Source organism: Nannospalax galili, unplaced genomic scaffold, assembly GCF_000622305.1.
Source record: "Nannospalax galili isolate Female #2095 unplaced genomic scaffold, S.galili_v1.0 scaffold550, whole genome shotgun sequence".
NCBI classification, from domain to species: domain Eukaryota; kingdom Metazoa; phylum Chordata; class Mammalia; order Rodentia; family Spalacidae; genus Nannospalax; species Nannospalax galili.
This window is the reverse complement of record NW_008329138.1, coordinates 1,866,366-1,877,051: the sequence shown is the minus strand read 5'-3', so window position 1 is coordinate 1,877,051 and position 10,686 is coordinate 1,866,366. Positions and strand designations below refer to the sequence as shown.

At 37.2% G+C, this 10,686-nt stretch overlaps 1 pseudogene; it reads right to left on the bottom strand.

The window, feature by feature from the left end:
• Window positions 1–10,686, bottom strand: part of LOC103734220 — a 39,559-nt pseudogene that overhangs the window by 22,001 nt on the left and 6,872 nt on the right.

Sequence of the window (10,686 nt, the reverse complement as noted above, 5' to 3'; positions counted from 1 at the left end):
GAAAGGGTTTATTTAGCTTACATATCCCAGGTCACAGTTCATCAGGGAGCCCAAGGTAGGAACTCAGGGCAGAAACCTGGATGCAGGAGCTAGAGTACAGGCCATGGAGGAATGCTGCTTACTGGCTTGCTCCCCGGCCCCTGCTCAGCATGCTTTCTTATGCAACACAGGCCCACCTGCCCAGGGGTGGCACCACCCACAGTGGGCTGGGCCTTCCCATATCACTCATGAAGAAGATGCCCCTCAGACATGGCCACAGGCTAGTCCAATAGAGAAAATTCCCCAACTGAGGCTCCCTCAACCCAGGTGTGTCAAGTTGACACTAAAGCTATCCAGCACAGAGATGTACTCTTGCTCTGCAATGTGTTACTGAATATGTTAAAGCTGTAATGAAATGCTTCTAAAAAACAAAAAAACTTGAAAATAAAATTTGAAAATTAAAAAAAAAGAATTACATAGAATACACTTGGGTTAAAGCATGACATGATATTCCAGATACATAAATACATATATACAATTTTTAAGGAGTTAAAATCAACTTAAATTTAAAAGGTTTTATGATCTACATTAAACCTTTGTCAATGAAAGTTAAAATGTCTTCAGAAATTAAACAGTGAAAACATATATCATAATAAATTTCTATATTATATTTTTCTTTAAAACTTCTGCAATCTGGTTATTAATAAACCAGAAATTGGAGATAATACAGGTGTGGGAGGGTTTACATTATTATGTTTTATAAAATCTTGATATTCTTCAATGACTATTCATATTCTTAGCTCTTACCTATATAGTGTCTTTGACAAATGAAAATAAAGCTGTCATGAAAAGCAATGTGACCTTTACTATTTTCAGTTCACCTTTCTTGACTTCCATCACAACAATAAAGATATACTCAGTACCAATTACCTGTCAACAGAAACGCATGCTAGAAATTCAGTTCATAATAAGAGAAACCTGCAACAGACAAAGTTGTATGCAAGCAAGCAGCAAAGAACTCCGGCCTACTCTAGAGGCTCACGGAGTGGTGTATGAAGAAAAAACAAAGGTATAGCTGAAACATGATGGATTAATACATTTTGACCAGGAGAGATTGAGAGACTTTGAGCGCAGACCAGAGGAGGACATAAGCAGTGTGACTCCTGTGTGTACCCAATCAAGATCACATTTGCTCACAGAGTTTATGTGATGATCCCTAACAGCATTATTATCCGTAGCACAGGGCCAGTTGCAGCAAAGGTGTTTAATCAAAAACTTCAAGAAAGATTGCTAAATGAAGGATAGGAACAGAGCACAAAACACTTACCTCAAAAATCAAAACACTAAACTGATTATCCATAAGCTAACTAGGAAAGAGAATACAAATAACCATAACTAGAATGTTCGGAGCAAGAGTAGGGGAAAGAGCTACAGAGAAAGAATAAGAACAGGCCGTCCGAACAAGCTCTCTCCTGCTTCCCTGACACAATCTCATTGCTCCTCTTGTTTCTTTTGAGCACTCAGCCAGGGCTCTTCAGTATTCAGTTCACCATCAAAGCACTTCAGAACATCAGTGTATGTAGAATTCAGTTGCACCTAATTCCATTTTCTTTGTAAGTTAGAGGATGGGAAGTGTTACTAACAGGAATAGCCACATTGATCTAAGAAGTCCAGTAAAAAATATATAAGGACTCAGGGGCTGGAACTATGGCTCAGTGGTTAAAAGAACTTGCTGCTCTTGCAGAGGACGAGTAGTTCACTTCCCAGCACCCACATTTGCAGCACACAACTGCCTGTAACTCCTGGCTCCACAGGATCTGACTCCCCCTTCTGGTCTCTGTGGGCACTGCATGCATGTGGTGCATGCACACACACACACACACACAAACACACACACACCTTAAAAAAAATAGAGGGACTCACAAATCTACCTTAAACTGTTACTGGAGAGATGGCAATAACTCTTCATGCATCACATTTTGTGTGCATTATTATTATTAGTAGTAGTATTATTTTGTCTTTTTGAGACAGGGTCTCCCTGTAGCCCCAGCTGTCCTGGAACTCACTATGTAGACCAGGCTGGCCTCGAACTCACAAAGATCCACCTGCCTCTGCCTCCCAAGTGTTGGGATTAAAGGCGTGCACCACGACAACCGGCTTTGTGTGCATTTTTAAGCAACGTGGTGAGATGTCATAAGACTCACAGAAAAAAGCTTGTGCAACACAGCAGCAGTACAAGGACTCCACTGGAGTAGGCTTGTTTGGAGAGTTTTCTTGTTGCGATGCCCTCAGAAGTGCTTTCTTATCAGACTCTCTCTCCTCTTCATCAGTTTCAAAATTCATGCCCTTTGTCACCCACATCATCATCTATTATCTATTTTTCTACCCCACCAAGAAAACATCTGAGAACAAAAACACTTTCCGCTGACATAGGGAAAGCCAAATAGCACAGGAACAAGCAGTTGCTTGGGGACCTTATTTCATCCTGGTGTGTGAATGCTGATGTCGTGCTGTTGCGGGGATTGATAGAAAGATGAAGGGACAGAGTAGCCCATGTTCCATCAATCCACTGAAAAGATGCCCATGACCCTGGAAAAGACATTTCTATTTTTCTTTTTTCATTATATTAAAGTGTCAAAAGCATTTAGTAAAATGCAAAAGCAAGCCCTAAAATTATCACATTTAGTTTGGTGTAGTTATCATGAAATATTGAATTTTTAGTAGGTAGAAGATAGAGCAATATGTTTCCATGAGCCTCATTCTAATGGAGGGGATTTGAGCTAATTGAACAAGAATGCTTATAGTCACTGTTTATATTCTCAGAAACAATGTAGAGCAGAACATGGAATCATACAAATATGTCTAAATTTAACCAATGTTTTCAGTCTCATTTGCTTAATACAGAAAGAGTAAAGTAATTCTCGAGTTAATGAAAATGGAAAGTCAATGTCTCTACAACTCCAAAGTTTTCAGGTATTCTATATTTCTTTTCGTAAAACAATTCTTTGAATATTTGATAAATCATTTATTTGCAAATAAATAATGTATGTGTATCAAACCTAAACAAACATTTAGACATTAGTAATCCACAAGCACATAAAATCAAATTCAAGATTATTATTTCCAAATTTATGAAGCTTCACTAAGTTTCATGACTGCCAAAGCTTCGGTACTGATTACATCAGCTGTTTTGTTTGCTACTTTGATGTTACAGATGTTTAATCATGGGGAGCAGGGAGAATTTTTTTGGAGTTTAAGCCAACAATGTATGGTCAGTATGAAACTACCCTTTGGTTACATTAAACTTACAGTTTGGCTGATTTTTATTGTTGTCATTCATTTATTTATTTATTTATTTATTTATTTATTTATTTATTTATTTATTTATTTATTTTTAGTACACCTTGGCTGGTCTGGAACTCACAGAGATCCACCTGCCTCTGCCTCCTAAGTTCTGGGATTAAAGATGTGTGCCATCATGCCCAGTCCCTTGTACCTGGTGCTATGAAAGAATTTTTTAAAAAATTGTATGTGTACCTGATGTATGTGCATGGGTGCACGGTGGTAGAACATGTGTGGAGATCAGAGGACAAGTTTGTTGACTCGATTCTCTCCTATCTTTACTTGGGCTCCAGGAATCAAACTGATGTCTAGGCTTTTGAAGGAAGCAGCTTTACCTCCTGAACCATCTTACTAGCTTATAACTTACAGTTTCTAAAGAACAGAGAAAGTAGCAAGTTTCAGAATGGCAATAACTTAAATATTCAATCCTTCATTCTTTAGCTCCTTACACGAAAGTACTAAATACTTTAAACATTCTTATATTTAAAAAAAAGGAAATCTGGTACTTTTCATGTGTCCATTTCTCATGAAGGGCCCAGCATCTGTGGAGTGTGGTAGAAGGGCAGGAAGTACACTGCCAACAGTCAGCTAAGGAAATTTCAGGATCTTTCTCAAATGAACTGTATCACTTTCCCCTTCCTGATAGACCTCATCATCTTCATCTGAGAGTTCTTCAAATTCTACACTAGACTGATCAGAAACTGATTCTTGATCCAGCCAATCACCAGTAAGTTCACTGGCACCCTCATGGAGGTCCTGATTTGAGGGCGTCTCTGTGGGATCCCTGCTGCCCGCTTCTTTCACAGCATCTCTTCCTTTACACACAAAGCCAGGCTTTCATCAAAGGAAAGGGATCTGTGCTGCTTTCTTTGTCATTCACTAGGCAATTCGTCTGGGTTTTCTTCTAATAGCTCTTCTTCTAGATGACTTAGGTGGCCTAGAAACTGAATCTGAAGGTGGAGGCTTCTATTCCTGTGGTCCCTGTAGAGTCCTTTAGCTCACTCCCACTTCCAAGATGACACCTGTTCTCACCATAGATGTGCCAGAGTCTGACAATTCTTGCTGATTTACTACCACCAAATTTCTGTAGATCATTGTATATATTTTCCTGTGTCTTTCACAGAGAAGCTTAGGACATCCAACAAATCTAGAAGCTCATTTGAACAACACAGTATGTTGCTGCTTCTCATCATATAATCTTTTAGTCATAATATACTACTGGACAACATAAAATATAATCTGAAACAGAAATACAATTTCTCTTTCATTGTATAAGTATCTTCTTGTGCACTAGCAGACTTTATCAACTTCATAAGCAATGGCTTTGGTCTACCCAGCCTCTCTTGTTCGAAGCTGGAATCTGTGACTGTAGACACAGGCGTGTTGGTATTGCACGTTGCCTGGATCAATGTAGGAAATGCACGTTACCGAGGGACCACGGGTATCTGTCTCCTCCCCTCGGGCTCCGTGCTAAATACAGGCGGGCAGGACCAGGTCCTTCCGCGGGGCGTGAAGGCCGATGCCCTGGGCCTCGAAGACCTTTCCACCTGGAGCGCCCCTTGAGCCCCACGAGGAAAGAGTGCCGCCCAACACCGGCCGAAAGCTTCAATGTCCCTCAGTTACCCTGGGCAGTGGAGGCGCTAACCTCCATATTTCCTTTGCGACAAACACAGATTTGACCAAGAAGGCTCTGGGAGATAATAATGAAAACAATTCCATCTTACTGAGAGTCAGAGCCAAATGACAATTGAATATTCCTTGTAAGCCATAACAGATTTTCTTCAGCAAACAACCAAAAAGACAAATATATGCCAAAAATGGTACAAATAACTTTCCTTTGAACAATAGGTAGAACAGAATTCCTGGATTCTGACAGACTCTTAAGTTTTAAAGGAATTTATGTCAGGCAGTTTATATTGTACGTCATTTGGATGAGACTGCAAAATATAAAGACAATCTGTAAAGGAACGTTGGTAATGCAACCTAACTTCCAGCTGATTGCTTTTGGTACTAAGCTTGGCTCAAACTTTCTTAGAGAATGCTGTTTGCTTTTGTAAAATAGATAAAGGAAAGGCAAATATTGGAATATACTTTAGTTTTATGAATAAATATTTTAATGCTCATAACAATGATGTAAAACATATTTCCTAAAATTATTTTTAGAGCATCAACTAATATTTGGTATATTTTTGACAATCTGTCTCTTCAAAAAGAATAAAACATTAAAGGAATTCAATTATAGAATTGTCAGACTAATGTCCTAGAACAAATAAGAAATGTGTAGAAATTGATTTATTAAAGTTCTAGAAAATGTTGATTATCATTGGGAAGCTACTGATAATGGAATTCAGTAATTCATCCATTCTAATCTTTTCTTTTAAATTATATTAATGTTTGAATAAGCACAAAAATATTAAAATCACACATATTTAAATATATGTCATATTACATGTATACATGATGTAATGTTAAAACAAGGGTAGACAAACTCTCCACAGTTATCATTTCTCTGTGGTACAAACACCCCAAACCCTTTCTTCTAGCTTTCTCAAATGTGCAGTACATTTCTGTTGTCTGTAGCTGTGTGGCACATACTACAGCATCTTGCCCGTAGGTATAACCTGATGTACATTGACTGATGTCTAACAGTCCTTCTCCCCTGTTCCGCCTAGCCTCTGGTAACCATCATTCAATGAGGCCAACTATGTTCAGTTCTACATTTGAATGAAATCATGTGGTACTGGTCTATCTGTTGCTGTCTCATTTCACTTGATACGATGTTCTTAAGCTATATCCATGCTATTGCAAGTGGCTGAATAGTATTCAATTGCGTATATGCAGCACACACAAGATAGTCTCAAAGACAGTGTGTGAAAGATAATAGTAAAAAATAAGCAAAACAGAAAACATGAAATGAAAGGTGAATGTTAGTGAAATAACAAGTGCATTGTAAAAGACGATTCCTAAAATTCACAAACTAACAAGATAGACCAAGAGGAGAGAGAAGATTCACCTTAGTAGGAGCTTAAGTGGGAGCACTACTGTGTGTTATATAGAAACTAGGAATTATAAAACAGTAATGTGGTTAATTTTAGGCCAGAAATGTTAATAATCTAGATAAAATGGGGAAATTTATAGAAACAACAAAAATTAACAAAGACTAATTCACAAAGAAATAGAAAATCTGATTATTGCTAATTTTAGCAAGGAGAATCAGTAATAATAAGATTATGATAAGGAAAATCCCTGAGCCTGATGACTTTATGTGAATCCTACTAATTTAAAAAGCAAAACTAGAACCAGTTCCATTTAATCTTTTTCACAAAATCAAAGAGGCCATCCTAACTCCATATCAGCACTACCAATGCTCATACCAATGCCAAACAAAGACACGTGTGCATATGCTTGTATACAACACACACATAATTCATATTACATACATATACCCCACACATATATACTATACACACAATATTCCATACATATATGTCATACACACATATACTCACGGCAGGCACATACACACACCACACAGATGCAAAGACATATATACAATGCACACAAATACACTTATACCATACACACATGCACAGACTTATACCACACACACAGACTCATACACACAGCACACACATACAACACACTACACATACCATATGCCACACATATACACCACACACACATATTATACACACATTACACACACACACATACACACACACTTGATATTTTAGTAGCTTTATTGTGCATTTACAAACATAATTCTTTTATATTTTTCATTATTTTTAGGTGCTTTTCAGAGTATTTTGGTAATAAAAAAGCAAACCAAAAACCCTTACTGCAAACTGGCAGATACATGAATCATTTTAAATTGATTTTTACATGTGTGTGTCTGCATACTGATGTGTTCCATCTTGGAGAGGCAGTGTCTCCCTTGTTTCTGCTCTGAGTACCACAGGATAGCTGGGCCACAAGCTTCCTGGCAGTTCTCCTGTCTCAGCCAACTGTTTTGCCACAGGAATGCTGGGATTACAGATCCACAGTACCACATTCAGCTTTTTGTGTGTTCTGGAGACGGAATTCAAGTCATCAGGCTTGAGCAGCTAGCATTTTACTCACTGACCATTTGCTGGTTCATGGAATAATTTTATTATTGATTTCTAATCTTACTGCATATTGGCCAGAGAACATAAACTTTATAAAGATATCTAAGATTGAACTTTTAAAATGTAGTAACTTTATTTATTTTCAAATATACAGATGTAATGTTTTTCATAAATATTTAATTTGTACATCAAAGATTGCCTTTTGTTTTTTAAAGGTAACTTCTCATTTATATGGCTTTTTTGTTTTGTTTTGACCAAACTCACTATGTAGACCAGGCTGACCCTGAACTCAGAGATCTGCTTGCCTCTGCCTCCAGAGTGCTTGGATTAAAGGTATGTACAACTGGATTCATTTAAATGGCTTTTTAAATGTTCAAAAATTAATATTTAAAAAATTTATTCTTTAAGAATTTCATACAAGTATACTGTGGCTTTTTATATGGATTTTTAAATGTTTAAAAAATTGAATATCAAAAAAATTATTCTTTAAGAATTGAATACAGGTATATAATGTACTGTGATAAAATCCATCTCCATTTACCCCCTTCAAATTCCCAAGAACCCCCTCAACATATACCTCCAACTAATAATTTTCTGTTTTTTATTTTGAGAAAGTGTTCAATCATAATTTCACTGTTACTAAAATAATTTCAAAAGAAAAGATCCCAATAAGAAACCTAGCAAAAAAATTTCACCATGATTCTGAGAGAACGCCAATACCCACTCTGTGAAAATTTCCTGTTTCTAAATTAATTCTTCAGGGAATAGTTTGGATCAAAGTACTGCTTGAAGTTGGAAGGAATCCCTTCAATGATCAGTGTGTGTTTGCCACTGTGGGACTGATCTGGAAGTTCCTCAAAGGCTACGTGTTCCTTCAAGGCTTGGTCCTTACTGTGACTGGGAAATGGTACAGGCATTAAGAGTTAGGCCAAGTGAGGGGCAACAGGCCGGTGGTGGGGCTCCATCCCATTTTTCTTCTGCTCCCCATGTGTTCTGGCTAGACAGGCAGCCATGATATGATGTCTCACCTCAGGCTCCAAAGTAAAGGGTCCAAACGACCTGTATGAAAAGTCCAAACTTGTGGGTAAATGTTTCTTCTTTGTAAGTTGTTGTCTCAAGCCCTGATGGAGAAAAAGCACTCTGATTGACTAGACCCTCTATGAGATAATGGGGTCTAGATCTACTCAGTACTACTAGTGTAGGTGTCATTTTCTGGGATTGCACAATTAGCTGAAAATAGGATATAATATAATATTTTATATTATAATATAAAATATGTCTGAAGTTTAAAGTATTGCTAGATAATATAATACCTAATAATGTGTAGCAATCTTAAGGATGATTGCTACAAGCTATATGTAGGAATTCAATTAACTCTTGAGTATTTAAGATTACGTGGATGGTGAATTGAGCCTCAAAAATGGCTATGCTTTGGGAGTATGAGAAGACAGAACAGTCAGAGGAGATCAAGAGTAATTTACCTTCTGTTGTGTCTAAAAAGAGCAGAACTGAGTTCAATATTTTATAACTGTATTAATTCAACTGTGAACCTAAAAATTTAAAGCCACTTTTGAAAGATATGTATCTTTGCTCTGGAAATTGTTATTGAACATGTTAAAGCAGTAATGAAATGCTTCTTCTAAAAATTTTTTTAAAAAGAAAGAAAGAAAGAAAGAAAGAAAGAAAAAGAAAAAGAGAAAGAAAAAGAAAGAAAGCAGGCTGAGCATAGGCCAGGGGAGCAAGCCAGTAAGCAGCATTCCACCATGACCTGTGCTCAGCTCCTGACTCCAGGTTCCTGCCCTGAGTTCCTACCTTGGGCTCCCTGATGAACTGTGACTTGGGAGATGTAAGCCAAATAAACCCTTTCCTCTTCAACAAAATAAAATAAAATAAAAGAGCAGAACTGAGCAGGTATGTCTCCGAGGGGCCTCTGACTCATGTGTTAATAGAATGGTGCACGAATGCTTGAAAATGGAATGCTTTCTCTTTATCTAAAGTTGGATACACAGCAGATATTAATAATAGATTACTTTTTTCATTTTATTAGTTACTGGTGATTTAGACTACTAAAACTGGTTTTAAACAAACCAATACTTTTAATCATGAAGTCCCTGTCAAATTAATTTTTCAGTCTTTATTTATCTATTAAAATGCTAAATAATATTTTTACCCTGTATTTTTTCAATTTTATCTATTTTATTTTTACTTTTTTATGTGTATGAGCATTGTCCTCATGTGTGAAAGTGCATCTGTGTTGTGCAATGCCCACAGAGGTCAGAAGAAGGCAGTGAATTCTGGATTTCCTGGAACTGAAGTTGTGTGAATGGTTGTTAGCTGCCATGTGGGTGCTGGGAATGGAACCCAGGTACTCTGCAAGAGCAGTCAGTGCTCTTAACAGATGAGGCATCCTTCCAGCCCCAAGTTTTTTTCTTTTATTTTCTTTTTTGAGACAGGGTCTCCTTGAACTCACTATGTAGAACAGGCTGGCCTACAACTCACAGAGATCTGCCTGTCTCTGCCTCTTGAGTGCTGGGATCGATTAAAGGCATAGGCCACCACACCTAGCTTGCCCTTTATTCTACTGCAGTAGATTTTATATAAAATAGTGTTAAGGTGAAAAATTGAAAAAAAATTAGAAATACAATTTATTCAAAATTCATTTATTAATGGAAATATATATGGGCTATCTAATTTATTTATTTTTATTTTTTATGTGTATGAGTGTTTTGCCTGTATGTATGTAAGTGAACCATATGCATGCAATATCTGCAGAAGCCAGAAAAGGGCAGCAGATTCTGTATTGGAACTGGAGTTATGGATAGTTGTTAGTCTCCATGTGCGTGCTAAAATTGGTTCTCTAGGGCCTGGGCCTGGGTCTGTCAGAGCAGCCAGTGCTCTTAACTTCTGAGCCATCTCTCCAGACCCACATATAAATTATCTAATGCAACTACACTAAAACAACAACAACAAAAACAACAAAAAAATCACCCTCACCCTGTCATTTTAGCATCCATCATTTATCATTAATACACAAGATAAACTTACATTGAACTGCTACTGAAAAGAAAAGAAGATGCAGAAGTAGTCAACATTCAAGGTGGAGGATAGTCAATACTAAACTGCAGGTTTTAATTTTTGCTGTGTTGACAGTAAAGTTGAGTGAAGCTGGTAGATTTTTCCATGTTTGAATGTGACTAGTTTGGGTGGAACACTGAATTTATAATGGGTTTTTCTCTTCATTTCTGTTTCTTTCTTTTAG